At 43.9% G+C, this 14,824-nt stretch overlaps 1 long non-coding RNA gene across 4 annotated transcripts in view; it reads left to right on the top strand.

Annotated features, from left to right (window-relative positions):
- LOC137217934 (uncharacterized) overlaps positions 1 to 14,824 on the top strand; it is a 905,482-nt gene that overhangs the window by 221,198 nt on the left and 669,460 nt on the right. The window contains exon 6 of one of the 4 annotated variants that reach the window (XR_010940325.1): positions 3,115 to 3,196. The exons of the other annotated variants lie outside the window; for them this stretch is intronic. This is a non-coding gene — a long non-coding RNA (uncharacterized lncRNA). The remainder of the gene's footprint in view (positions 1 to 3,114; positions 3,197 to 14,824) is intronic. 4 annotated transcript variants of the gene reach the window in all.

Here is a 14,824-nt window from a genome sequence, read left to right as displayed (position 1 = left end):
GACATAGATTTCATTGCTGAGTGATATTGCATTGTACGTTAGTACCACAACTTCTTTATCCATTTTTCGCATTCTGTGATATTGAACATGTACCGTAAACGAGGTTCTTGTAAACAGAGCTGTCCCAAACTTTGGGGTGGCTGTGTCTTTTTGATTTTAATTTCCCTAATCTATAGGACCATAAGTGGAAGTGCCCTAGGCTCTGTTTCTTTGTTTTTTAGATGTTTCAGGAAACACCATACACTTCTCCAGAGTGGCTGTTGGCAATTTACATCCCGCCCATCAGCATAAGAAGGCTCCCAGTTCTCCATGGACTGTCCTGCCTTTCTGGATTTTACACTTTTTTCAGATGGCCCTTTTGACCGGGGGGCAGTGAGACTTCATTGTAGTGCAGATTTCCTTTGCAAGCTTGCTTGGTTGGCCAAAAAGGGCGTATGCGTTTTTTCCTGAATATATTCAGGAAAAAACGCATACGCCCTTTTTGGCCAAGTGCATCATTGTGGACGTTCTGCCTCTTTTCCTATGCTTTACATGCAATTCCAGTCTACCTCCTGAAATCGGTTTCCTGCAATTCTGCCCCGCTTTCAAGTCCTCTTGGCAGCCTTACTTCAATATATTTTTGGACGATAGCTGTCATGTATAACTCTGCAGGTTTGTGAATTACAGGGCCCCTGAGCTCCTTTCTTCAACTCGCTTTCTTGTGAGCTGGCCGCAACACCGCAGGATTGCTTCAGTCCCTAGTGTGGTTCCGGCATGGCTCGCTGAGCCTTTGGTAATTCCTCTTCTTGGTGGGAAATGAGAGTTAAATTTGCCCGTCCAGACACCTCCAGCTGGTCTCTCATGTGTTCTCCCTATTCCTGTTCATTTTCCGCAGAAATTGCAAACTGGGCCAAACAGGAGGTTAAAGGCACTGACTCTCCAAGTGGGGAGAGTGTTTGTAAAGCGTCTGGAATGTTGCACCCGAGTACCAGGGGACGAAAACTGAGACACATTTGAACACGTTTCCCAATCACACGTTGGATCATACTCTGGGTTCCTCATGCATGTTTTACCTGAAGGAAGAATCCCTTAAACCTGGAGAGTTGAGAACCATGGAATGGGTACCATGCAATATGACTTCAAAGGGTCTTCATTTGCTCACCGAACCTCACCAATCCTATCACTGCTGCGTTTATGCCGCTGTACACACGCTTGATTCTCTTTTGGAGACATATATATGCATAGGTTTTAAGATTCTTACTAGTCAGGTATATTCTTAGGCGTTTAATATGGGGTGTTGAGTCCACTTCGTTGAGCAAGCAGTAGCTCTTGTCTATTACATATTTGGCTTATGGAAAGGTATCTGTGCTAATTTCAATCTCTGGTTTTATGCAGCACCCCAACTCACCTTTCCCCTTAAGCAAGCATAAGTTGGTTTTCTACATTTGAGACCCTATTCTGTTGTGTAATTCAGGTCCTGTGTAGCCAAGTTTACATTCCGTGTATTAGTGATATCTTATGATGTTTGTTTTTCTGTGTGACTTATTTCACTTAGAATCATCATACCTGAATCCACTCATTATGCTGCTACTGGCCTGATGACATAGATTTCATTGCTGAGTGATATTGCATTGTACGTAAGTACCACAACTTCTTTATCCATTTTTCGCTTTCTGCGATATTGAACTTGTACCGTAAACGAGGTTCTTGTAAACCGAGCTGTCCCAAACTTTGGGGTGGCTGTGTCTTTTTGATTTTAATTTCCCTAATCTATAGGACCATAAGTGGAAGTGCCCTAGGCTCTGTTGCTTTGTTTTTTAGATGTTTCAGGAAACACCATACACTTCTCCAGAGTGGCTGTTGGCAATTTACATCCCGCCCATCAGCATAAGAAGGCTCCCAGTTCTCCATGGCCTGTCTTGCCTTTCTGGATTTTACACTTTTTTCAGATGGCCCTTTTGACCGGGGGGCAGTGAGACTTCATTGTAGTGCAGGTTTCCTTTGCAAGCTTGCTTGGGTGGCCAAAAAGGGCATATGCGTTTTTTCCTGAATATATTCAGGAAAAAACGCATACGCGCTTTTTGGCCAAGTGCATCATTGTGGACGTTCTGCCTCTTTTCCTATGCTTTACATGCAATTCCAGTCTACCTCCTGAAATCGGTTTCCTGCAATTCTGCCCCGCTTTCAAGTCCTCTTGGCAGCCTTACTTCAATATATTTTTGGACGATAGCTGTCATTTATAACTCTGCAGGTTTGTGAATTACAGTGCCCCTGAGCTCCTTTCTTCAACTCGCTTTCTTGTGAGCTGGCCGCAACACCGCAGGATTGCTTCAGGCCCTAGTGTGGTTCCGGCACGGCAGGCTGAGCCTTTGGTTAATTCCTCTTCCTGGTGGGAAATGAGAGTAAAATTTGCCCGTCCAGACACCTCCAGCTAGTCTCTCATTGGTTCTCCCTATTCCTGTTCATTTTCCGAAGAAATTGCAAACTGGGCCAAACAGGAGGTTAAAGGCACTGACTCTCCAAGTGGGGAGAGTGTTAGTAAAGCATCTGGAATGTTGCACCCGAGTACCAGGGGACGAAAACTGAGACACATTTGAACACGTTTCCCGATTACACGGTGGATCATACTCTGGGTTCCACATGCATGTTTTAGCTGAAGGAAGAATCCCTTAAACCTGGAGAGTTGAGAACCATGGAATGGGTACCATGCAATATGACTTCAAAGGGTCTGCATTTGCTCACCGAACCTCACCAATCCTATCACTGCTGCGTTTATGCCGCTGTACACACACTTGATTCTCTTTCGGAGACATATAAATCCATAGGTTTTAAGATTCTTACTAGTCAGGTATATTCTTAGGCGTTTAATATGGGGTGTTGAGTCCACTTCGTTGAGCAAGCAGTAGCTCTTGTCTATTACATATTTGTCTTATGGAAAGGTATCTGTGCTAATTTCAATCTCTGGTTTTATGCAGCACCCCAACTCACCTTTCCCCTTAAGCAAGCATAAGTTGGTTTTCTACATTTGAGACCCTATTCTGTTTTGTAATTCAGTTCCTGTGTAGCCAAGTTTACATTCCGTGTATTAGTGATATCTTATGATGTTTCTTTTTCTCTGTGACATATTTCACTTAGAATCATCATACCTGAATCCACTCATTATGCTGCTATGGGCCTGATGACATAGATTTCATTGCTGAGTGATATTGCATTGTACGTTAGTACCACAACTTCTTTATCCATTTTTCGCTTTCTGTGATATTGAACTTGTACCGTAAACGAGGTTCTTGTAAACAGAGCTGTCCCAAACTTTGGGGTGGCTGTGTCTTTTTGATTTTAATTTCCCTAAGCTATAGGACCATAAGTGGAAGTGCCCTAGGCTCTGTTGCTTTGTTTTTTAGATGTTTCAGGAAACACCATACACTTCTCCAGAGTGGCTGTTGGCAATTTACATCCCGCCCATCAGCATAAGAAGGCTCCCAGTTCTCCATGGACTGTCCTGCCTTTCTGGATTTTACACTTTTTTCAGATGGCCCTTTTGACCGGGGGGCAGTGAGACTTCATTGTAGTGCAGATTTCCTTTGCAAGCTTGCTTGGTTGGCCAAAAAGGGCGTATGCGTTTTTTCCTGAATATATTCAGGAAAAAACGCATACGCCCTTTTTGGCCAAGTGCATCATTGTGGACGTTCTGCCTCTTTTCCTATGCTTTACATGCAATTCCAGTCTACCTCCTGAAATCGGTTTCCTGCAATTCTGCCCCGCTTTCAAGTCCTCTTGGCAGCCTTACTTCAATATATTTTTGGACGATAGCTGTCATGTATAACTCTGCAGGTTTGTGAATTACAGGGCCCCTGAGCTCCTTTCTTCAACTCGCTTTCTTGTGAGCTGGCCGCAACACCGCAGGATTGCTTCAGTCCCTAGTGTGGTTCCGGCATGGCTCGCTGAGCCTTTGGTTAATTCCTCTTCTTGGTGGGAAATGAGAGTTAAATTTGCCCGTCCAGACACCTCCAGCTTGACTCTCATGTGTTCTCCCTATTCCTGTTCATTTTCCGCAGAAATTGCAAACTGGGCCAAACAGGAGGTTAAAGGCACTGACTCTCCAAGTGGGGAGAGTGTTTGTAAAGCGTCTGGAATGTTGCACCCGAGTACCAGGGGACGAAAACTGAGACACATTTGAACACGTTTCCCGATCACACGTTGGATCATACTCTGGGTTCCTCATGCATGTTTTACCTGAAGGAAGAATCCCTTAAACCTGGAGAGTTGAGAACCATGGAATGGGTACCATGCAATATGACTTCAAAGGGTCTGCATTTGCTCACCGAACCTCACCAATCCTATCACTGCTGCGTTTATGCCGCTGTACACACGCTTGATTCTCTTTTGGAGACATATATATGCATAGGTTTTAAGATTCTTACTAGTCAGGTATATTCTTAGGCGTTTAATATGGGGTGTTGAGTCCACTTCGTTGAGCAAGCAGTAGCTCTTGTCTATTACATATTTGGCTTATGGAAAGGTATCTGTGTTAATTTCAATCTCTGGTTTTATGCAGCACCCCAACTCACCTTTCCCCTTAAGCAAGCATAAGTTGGTTTTCTACATTTGAGACCCTATTCTGTTGTGTAATTCAGGTCCTGTGTAGCCAAGTTTACATTCCGTGTATTAGTGATATCTTATGATGTTTGTTTTTCTGTGTGACTTATTTCACTTAGAATCATCATACCTGAATCCACTCATTATGCTGCTACTGGCCTGATGACATAGATTTCATTGCTGAGTGATATTGCATTGTACGTAAGTACCACAACTTCTTTATCCATTTTTCGCTTTCTGCGATATTGAACTTGTACCGTAAACGAGGTTCTTGTAAACCGAGCTGTCCCAAACTTTGGGGTGGCTGTGTCTTTTTGATTTTAATTTCCCTAATCTATAGGACCATAAGTGGAAGTGCCCTAGGCTCTGTTGCTTTGTTTTTTAGATGTTTCAGGAAACACCATACACTTCTCCAGAGTGGCTGTTGGCAATTTACATCCCGCCCATCAGCATAAGAAGGCTCCCAGTTCTCCATGGCCTGTCTTGCCTTTCTGGATTTTACACTTTTTTCAGATGGCCCTTTTGACCGGGGGGCAGTGAGACTTCATTGTAGTGCAGATTTCCTTTGCAAGCTTGCTTGGGTGGCCAAAAAGGGCATATGCGTTTTTTCCTGAATATATTCAGGAAAAAACGCATACGCGCTTTTTGGCCAAGTGCATCATTGTGGACGTTCTGCCTCTTTTCCTATGCTTTACATGCAATTCCAGTCTACCTCCTGAAATCGGTTTCCTGCAATTCTGCCCCGCTTTCAAGTCCTCTTGGCAGCCTTACTTCAATATATTTTTGGACGATAGCTGTCATTTATAACTCTGCAGGTTTGTGAATTACAGTGCCCCTGAGCTCCTTTCTTCAACTCGCTTTCTTATGAGCTGGCCGCAACACCGCAGGATTGCTTCAGGCCCTAGTGTGGTTCCGGCACGGCAGGCTGAGCCTTTGGTTAATTCCTCTTCCTGGTGGGAAATGAGAGTAAAATTTGCCCGTCCAGACACCTCCAGCTAGTCTCTCATTGGTTCTCCCTATTCCTGTTCATTTTCCGAAGAAATTGCCAACTGGGCCAAACAGGAGGTTAAAGGCACTGATTCTCCAAGTGGGGAGAGTGTTAGTAAAGCATCTGGAATGTTGCACCCGAGTACCAGGGGACGAAAACTGAGACACATTTGAACACGTTTCCCGATTACACGGTGGATCATACTCTGGGTTCCACATGCATGTTTTAGCTGAAGGAAGAATCCCTTAAACCTGGAGAGTTGAGAACCATGGAATGGGTACCATGCAATATGACTTCAAAGGGTCTGCATTTGCTCACCGAACCTCACCAATCCTATCACTGCTGCGTTTATGCCGCTGTACACGCACTTGATTCTCTTTCGGAGACATATAAATCCATAGGTTTTAAGATTCTTACTAGTCAGGTATATTCTTAGGCGTTTAATATGGGGTGTTGAGTCCACTTCGTTGAGCAAGCAGTAGCTCTTGTCTATTACATATTTGTCTTATGGAAAGGTATCTGTGCTAATTTCAATCTCTGGTTTTATGCAGCACCCCAACTCACCTTTCCCCTTAAGCAAGCATAAGTTGGTTTTCTACATTTGAGACCCTATTCTGTTTTGTAATTCAGTTCCTGTGTAGCCAAGTTTACATTCCGTGTATTAGTGATATCTTATGATGTTTCTTTTTCTGTGTGACATATTTCACTTAGAATCATCGTACCTGAATCCACTCATTATGCTGCTATGGGCCTGATGACATAGATTTCATTGCTGAGTGATATTGCATTGTACGTTAGTACCACAACTTCTTTATCCATTTTTCGCTTTCTGTGATATTGAACTTGTACCGTAAACGAGGTTCTTGTAAACAGAGCTGTCCCAAACTTTGGGGTGGCTGTGTGTTTTTGATTTTAATTTCCCTAAGCTATAGGACCATAAGTGGAAGTGCCCTAGGCTCTGTTGCTTTGTTTTTTAGATGTTTCAGGAAACACCATACACTTCTCCAGAGTGGCTGTTGGCAATTTACATCCCGCCCATCAGCATAAGAAGGCTCCCAGTTCTCCATGGACTGTCCTGCCTTTCTGGATTTTACACTTTTTTCAGATGGCCCTTTTGACCGGGGGGCAGTGAGACTTCATTGTAGTGCAGATTTCCTTTGCAAGCTTGCTTGGTTGGCCAAAAAGGGCGTATGCGTTTTTTCCTGAATATATTCAGGAAAAAACGCATACGCCCTTTTTGGCCAAGTGCATCATTGTGGACGTTCTGCCTCTTTTCCTATGCTTTACATGCAATTCCAGTCTACCTCCTGAAATCGGTTTCCTGCAATTCTGCCCCGCTTTCAAGTCCTCTTGGCAGCCTTACTTCAATATATTTTTGGACGATAGCTGTCATGTATAACTCTGCAGGTTTGTGAATTACAGGGCCCCTGAGCTCCTTTCTTCAACTCGCTTTCTTGTGAGCTGGCCGCAACACCGCAGGATTGCTTCAGTCCCTAGTGTGGTTCCGGCATGGCTCGCTGAGCCTTTGGTTAATTCCTCTTCTTGGTGGGAAATGAGAGTTAAATTTGCCCGTCCAGACACCTCCAGCTAGTCTCTCATGTGTTCTCCCTATTCCTGTTCATTTTCCGCAGAAATTGCAAACTGGGCCAAACAGGAAGTTAAAGGCACTGACTCTCCAAGTGGGGAGAGTGTTTGTAAAGCGTCTGGAATGTTGCACCCGAGTACCAGGGGACGAAAACTGAGACACATTTGAACACGTTTCCCGATCACACGTTGGATCATACTCTGGGTTCCTCATGCATGTTTTACCTGAAGGAAGAATCCCTTAAACCTGGAGAGTTGAGAACCGTGGAATGGGTACCATGCAATATGACTTCAAAGGGTCTGCATTTGCTCACCGAACCTCACCAATCCTTTCACTGCTGCGTTTATGTCACTGTACACACACTTGATTCTCTTTCGGAGACATATAAATCCATAGGTTTTAAGATTCTTACTAGTCAGGTATATTCTTAGGCGTTTAATATGGGGTGTTGAGTCCACTTCGTTGAGCAAGCAGTAGCTCTTGTCTATTACATATTTGTCTTATGGAAAGGTATCTGTGCTAATTTCAATCTCTGGTTTTATGCAGCACCCCAACTCACCTTTCCCCTTAAGCAAGCATACGTTGGTTTTCTACATTTGAGACCCTATTCTGTTTTGTAATTCAGTTCCTGTGTAGCCAAGTTTACATTCCGTGTATTAGTGATATCTTATGATGTTTCTTTTTCTGTGTGACATATTTCACTTACAATCATCGTACCTGAATCCACTCATGCTGCTATGGGCCTGATGAAAGAGATTTCATTGCTGAGTGATATTGCATTGTACGTTAGTACCACAACTTCTTTATCCATTTTTCGCGTTCTGTGATATTGAACTTGTACCGTAAACGAGGTTCTTGTAAACAGAGCTGTCCCAAACTTTGGGGTGGCTGCGTCTTTTTGATTTTAATTTCCCTAAGCTATAGGACCATAAGTGGAAGTGCCCTAGGCTCTGTTGCTTTGTTTTTTAGATGTTTCAGGAAACACCATACACTTCTCCAGAGTGGCTGTTGGCAATTTACATCCCACCCATCAGCATAAGAAGGCTCCCAGTTCTCCATGGACTGTCCTGCCTTTCTGGATTTTACACTTTTTTCAGATGGCCCTTTTGACCGGGGGGCAGTGAGACTTCATTGTAGTGCAGATTTCCTTTGCAAGCTTGCTTGGTTGGCCAAAAAGGGCGTATGCGTTTTTTCCTGAATATATTCAGGAAAAAACGCATACGCCCTTTTTGGCCAAGTGCATCATTGTGGACGTTCTGCCTCTTTTCCTATGCTTTACATGCAATTCCAGTCTACCTCCTGAAATCGGTTTCCTGCAATTCTGCCCCACTTTCAAGTCCTCTTGGCAGCCTTACTTCAATATATTTTTGGACGATAGCTGTCATGTATAACTCTGCAGGTTTGTGAATTACAGGGCCCCTGAGCTCCTTTCTTCAACTCGCTTTCTTGTGAGCTGGCCGCAACACCGCAGGATTGCTTCAGGCCCTAGTGTGGTTCCGGCATGCCTCGCTGAACCTTTGGTTAATTCCTCTTCCTGGTGGGAAATGAGAGTTAAATTTGCCCGTCCAGACACCTCCAGCTAGTCTCTCATGTGTTCTCCCTATTCCTGTTCATTTTCCGCAGAAATTGCAAACTGGGCCAAACAGGAGGTTAAAGGCACTGACTCTCCAAGTGGGGAGAGTGTTTGTAAAGCGTCTGGAATGTTGCACCCGAGTACCAGGGGACGAAAACTGAGACACATTTGAACACGTTTCCCGATCACACGTTGGATCATACTCTGGGTTCCTCATGCATGTTTTACCTGAAGGAAGAATCCCTTAAACCTGGAGAGTTGAGAACCATGGAATGGGTACCATGCAATATGACTTCAAGGGGTCTTCATTTGCTCACCGAACCTCACCAATCCTATCACTGCTGCGTTTATGCCGCTGTACACACGCTTGATTCTCTTTCGGAGACATATATATCCATAGGTTTTAAGATTCTTACTAGTCAGGTATATCCTTAGGCGTTTAATATGGGGTGTTGAGTCCACTTCGTTGAGCAAGCAGTAGCTCTTGTCTATTACATATTTGGCTTATGGAAAGGTATCTGTGCTAATTTCAATCTCTGGTTTTATGCAGCACCCCAACTCACCTTTCCCCTTAAGCAAGCATAAGTTGGTTTTCTACATTTGAGACCCTATTCTGTTGTGTAATTCAGGTTCTGTGTAGCCAAGTTTACATTCCGTGTATTAGTGATATCTTATGATGTTTGTTTTTCTGTGTGACTTATTTCACTTAGAATCATCATACCTGAATCCACTCATTATGCTGCTACTGGCCTGATGACATAGATTTCATTGCTGAGTGATATTGCATTGTACGTAAGTACCACAACTTCTTTATCCATTTTTCGCTTTCTGCGATATTGAACTTGTACCGTAAACGAGGTTCTTGTAAACCGAGCTGTCCCAAACTTTGGGGTGGCTGTGTCTTTTTGATTTTAATTTCCCTAAGCTATAGGACCATAAGTGGAAGTGCCCTAGGCTCTGTTGCTTTGTTTTTTAGATGTTTCAGGAAACACCATACACTTCTCCAGAGTGGCTGTTGGCAATTTACATCCCGCCCATCAGCATAAGAAGGCTCCCAGTTCTCCATGGCCTGTCTTGCCTTTCTGGATTTTACACTTTTTTCAGATGGCCCTTTTGACCGGGGGGCAGTGAGACTTCATTGTAGTGCAGATTTCCTTTGCAAGCTTGCTTGGGTGGCCAAAAAGCGCGTATGCGTTTTTTCCTGAATATATTCAGGAAAAAACGCATACGCGCTTTTTGGCCAAGTGCATCATTGTGGACGTTCTGCCTCTTTTCCTATGCTTTACATGCAATTCCAGTCTACCTCCTGAAATCGGTTTCCTGCAATTCTGCCCCGCTTTCAAGTCCTCTTGGCAGCCTTACTTCAATATATTTTTGGATGATAGCTGTCATGTATAACTCTGCAGGTTTGTGAATTACAGTGCCCCTGAGCTCCTTTCTTCAACTCGCTTTCTTGTGAGCTGGCCGCAACACCGCAGGATTGCTTCAGGCCCTAGTGTGGTACTGGCATGGCACGCTGAGCCTTTGGTTAATTCCTCTTCCTGGTGGGAATTGAGAGTTAAATTTGCCCGTCCAGACACCTCCAGCTAGTCTCTCATTGGTTCTCCCTATTCCTGTTCATTTTCCGCAGAAATTGCAAACTGGGCCAAACAGGAGGTTAAAGGCACTGACTCTCCAAGTGGGGAGAGTGTTAGTAAAGCGTCTGGAATGTTACACCCGAGTACCAGGGGACGAAAACTGAGACACATTTGAACACGTTTCCCGATCACACGTTGGATCATACTCTGGGTTCCACATGCATGTTTTAGCTGAAGGAAGAATCCCTTAAACCTGGAGAGTTGAGAACCGTGGAATGGGTACCATGCAATATGACTTCAAAGGGTCTGCATTTGCTCACCGAACCTCACCAATCCTTTCACTGCTGCGTTTATGCCACTGTACACACACTTGATTCTCTTTCGGAGACATATAAATCCATAGGTTTTAAGATTCTTACTAGTCAGGTATATTCTTAGGCGTTTAATATGGGGTGTTGAGTCCACTTCGTTGAGCAAGCAGTAGCTCTTGTCTATTACATATTTGTCTTATGGAAAGGTATCTGTGCTAATTTCAATCTCTGGTTTTATGCAGCACCCCAACTCACCTTTCCCCTTAAGCAAGCATACGTTGGTTTTCTACATTTGAGACCCTATTCTGTTTTGTAATTCAGTTCCTGTGTAGCCAAGTTTACATTCCGTGTATTAGTGATATCTTATGATGTTTCTTTTTCTGTGTGACATATTTCACTTACAATCATCGTACCTGAATCCACTCATTATGCTGCTATGGGCCTGATGACATAGATTTAATTGCTGAGTGATATTGCATTGTACGTTAGTACCACAACTTCTTTATCCATTTTTCGCTTTCTGTGATATTGAACTTGTACCGTAAACGAGGTTCTTGTAAACAGAGCTGTCCCAAACTTTGGGGTGGCTGTGTCTTTTTGATTTTAATTTCCCTAAGCTATAGGACCATAAGTGGAAGTGCCCTAGGCTCTGTTGCTTTGTTTTTTAGATGTTTCAGGAAACACCATACACTTCTCCAGAGTGGCTGTTGGCAATTTACATCCCGCCCATCAGCATAAGAAGGCTCCCAGTTCTCCATGGACTGTCCTGCCTTTCTGGATTTTACACTTTTTTCAGATGGCCCTTTTGACCGGGGGGCAGTGAGACTTCATTGTAGTGCAGATTTCCTTTGCAAGCTTGCTTGGTTGGCCAAAAAGGGCGTATGCGTTTTTTCCTGAATATATTCAGGAAAAAACGCATACGCCCTTTTTGGCCAAGTGCATCATTGTGGACGTTCTGCCTCTTTTCCTATGCTTTACATGCAATTCCAGTCTACCTCCTGAAATCGGTTTCCTGCAATTCTGCCCCGCTTTCAAGTCCTCTTGGCAGCCTTACTTCAATATATTTTTGGACGATAGCTGTCATTTAGAACTCTGCAGGTGTGTGAATTACAGGGCCCCTGAGCTCCTTTCTTCAACTCGCTTTCTTGTGAGCTGGCCGCAACACCGCAGGATTGCTTCAGGCCCTAGTGTGGTTCCGGCATGGCTCGCTGAGCCTTTGGTTAATTCCTCTTCTTGGTGGGAAATGAGAGTTAAATTTACCTGTCCAGACACCTCCAGCTAGTCTCTCATTGGTTCTCCCTATTCCTGTTCATTTTCCGAAGAAATTGCAAACTGGGCCAAACAGGAGGTTAAAGGCACTGACTCTCCAAGTGGGGAGAGTGTTAGTAAAGCGTCTGGAATGTTGCACCCGAGTACCAGGGGACGAAAACTGAGACACATTTGAACACGTTTCCCGATCACACGGTGGATCATCCTCTGGGTTCCACATGCATGTTTTAGCTGAAGGAAGAATCCCTTAAACCTGGAGAGTTGAGAACCATGGAATGGGTACCATGCAATATGACTTCAAAGGGTCTGCATTTGCTCACCGAACCTCACCAATCCTATCACTGCTGTGTTTATGCCGCTGTACACACGCTGGATTCTCTTTCGGAGACATATAAATCCATAGGTTTTAAGATTCTTACTAGTCAGGTATATTCTTAGGCGTTTAATATGGGGTGTTGAGTCCACTTCGTTGAGCAAGCAGTAGCTCTTGTCTATTACATATTTGGCTTATGGAAAGGTATCTGTGCTAATTTCAATCTCTGGTTTTATGCAGCACCCCAACTCACCTTTCCCCTTAAGCAAGCATAAGTTGCTTTTTGGATTTGAGACCCTGTTCTGTTTTGTAATTAAGTTCCTGTGTACCCAAGCTTACATTCCGTGTATTAGTGATATCTTATGATGTTTCTTTTTCTGTGTGACTTATTTCACTTAGAATCATCGTACCTGAATCCACTCATTATCCTGCTATGGGCCTGAGGACATAGATTTCATTGCTGAGTGATATTGCATTGTACGTAAGTACCACAACTTCTTTATCCATTTTTCGCTTTCTGCGATATTGAACTTGTACCGTAAATGAGGTTCTTGTAAACAGAGCCGTCCCAAACTTTGGGGTGGCTGTGTCTTTTTGATTTTAATTTCCCTAAGCTATCGGACCATAAGTGGAAGTGCCCTAGGCTCTGTTGCTTTGTTTTTTAGATGTTTCAGGAAACACCATACACTTCTCCAGAGTGGCTGTTGGCAAATTACATCACGCCCATCAGCATAACAAGGCTCCCAGTTCTCCATGGCCTGTCCTGCCTTTCTGGATTTTACACTTTTTTCAGATGGCCCTTTTGACCGGGGGGCAGTGAGACTTCATTGTAGTGCAGATTTCCTTTGCAAGCTTGCTTGGTTGGCCAAAAAGCGTGTATGCGTTTTTTCCTGAATATATTCAGGAAAAAACGCATACGCCCTTTTTGGCCAAGTGCATCATTGTGGACGTTCTGCCTCTTTTCCTATGCTTTACATGCAATTCCAGTCTACCTCCTGAAATCGGTTTCCTGCAATTCTGCCCCGCTTTCAAGTCCTCTTGGCAGCCTTACTTCAATATATTTTTGGACGATAGCTGTCATTTAGAACTCTGCAGGTGTGTGAATTACAGGGCCCCTGAGCTCCTTTCTTCAACTCGCTTTCTTGTGAGCTGGCCGCAACACCGCAGGATTGCTTCAGGCCCTAGTGTTGTTCCGGCATGGCTCGCTGAGCCTTTGGTTAATTCCTCTTCCTGGTGGGAATTGAGAGTTAAATTTGCCCGTCCAGACACCTCCAGCTAGTCTCTCATTGGTTCTCCCTATTCCTGTTCATTTTCCGCAGAAATTGCAAACTGGGCCAAACAGGAGGTTAAAGGCACTGACTCTCCAAGTGGGGAGAGTGTTAGTAAAGCGTCTGGAATGTTGCACCCGAGTACCAGGGGACGAAAACTGAGACACATTTGAACACGTTTCCCGATCACACGTTGGATCATACTCTGGGTTCCACATGCATGTTTTAGCTGAAGGAAGAATCCCTTAAACCTGGAGAGTTGAGAACCGTGGAATGGGTACCATGCAATATGACTTCAAAGGGTCTGCATTTGCTCACCGAACCTCACCAATCCTTTCACTGCTGCGTTTATGCCACTGTACACACACTTGCTTCTCTTTCGGAGACATATAAATCCATAGGTTTTAAGATTCTTACTAGTCAGGTATATTCTTAGGCGTTTAATATGGGGTGTTGAGTCCACTTCGTTGAGCAAGCAGTAGCTCTTGTCTATTACATATTTGTCTTATGGAAAGGTATCTGTGCTAATTTCAATCTCTGGTTTTATGCAGCACCCCAACTCACCTTTCCCCTTAAGCAAGCATACGTTGGTTTTCTACATTTGAGACCCTATTCTGTTTTGTAATTCAGTTCCTGTGTAGCCAAGTTTACATTCCGTGTATTAGTGATATCTTATGATGTTTCTTTTTCTGTGTGACATATTTCACTTAGAATCATCGTACCTGAATCCACTCATTATGCTGCTATGGGCCTGATGACATAGATTTCATTGCTGAGTGATATTGCATTGTACGTTAGTACCACAACTTCTTTATCCATTTTTCGCTTTCTGTGATATTGAACTTGTACCGTAAACGAGGTTCTTGTAAACAGAGCTGTCCCAAACTTTGGGGTGGCTGTGTCTTTTTGATTTTAATTTCCCTAAGCTATAGGACCATAAGTGGAAGTGCCCTAGGCTCTGTTGCTTTGTTTTTTAGATGTTTCAGGAAACACCATACACTTCTCCAGAGTGGCTGTTGGCAATTTACATCCCGCCCATCAGCATAACAAGGCTCCCAGTTCTCCATGGACTGTCCTGCCTTTCTGGATTTTACACTTTTTTCAGATGGCCCTTTTGACCGGGGGGCAGTGAGACTTCATTGTAGTGCAGATTTCCTTTGCAAGCTTGCTTGGTTGGCCAAAAAGGGCGTATGCGTTTTTTCCTGAATATATTCAGGAAAAAACGCATACGCCCTTTTTGGCCAAGTGCATCATTGTGGACGTTCTGCCTCTTTTCCTATGCTTTACATGCAATTCCAGTCTACCTCCTGAAATCGGTTTCCTGCAATTCTGCCCCGCTTTCAAGTCCTCTTGGCAGCCTTACTT

This window comes from Pseudorca crassidens (genome assembly GCF_039906515.1).
Source record: "Pseudorca crassidens isolate mPseCra1 chromosome 1 unlocalized genomic scaffold, mPseCra1.hap1 SUPER_1_unloc_2, whole genome shotgun sequence".
NCBI lineage: Eukaryota > Metazoa > Chordata > Mammalia > Artiodactyla > Delphinidae > Pseudorca > Pseudorca crassidens.
The sequence above is the reverse complement of the archived record's forward strand: the minus strand, read 5'-3'. Positions and strand labels throughout refer to the sequence as shown.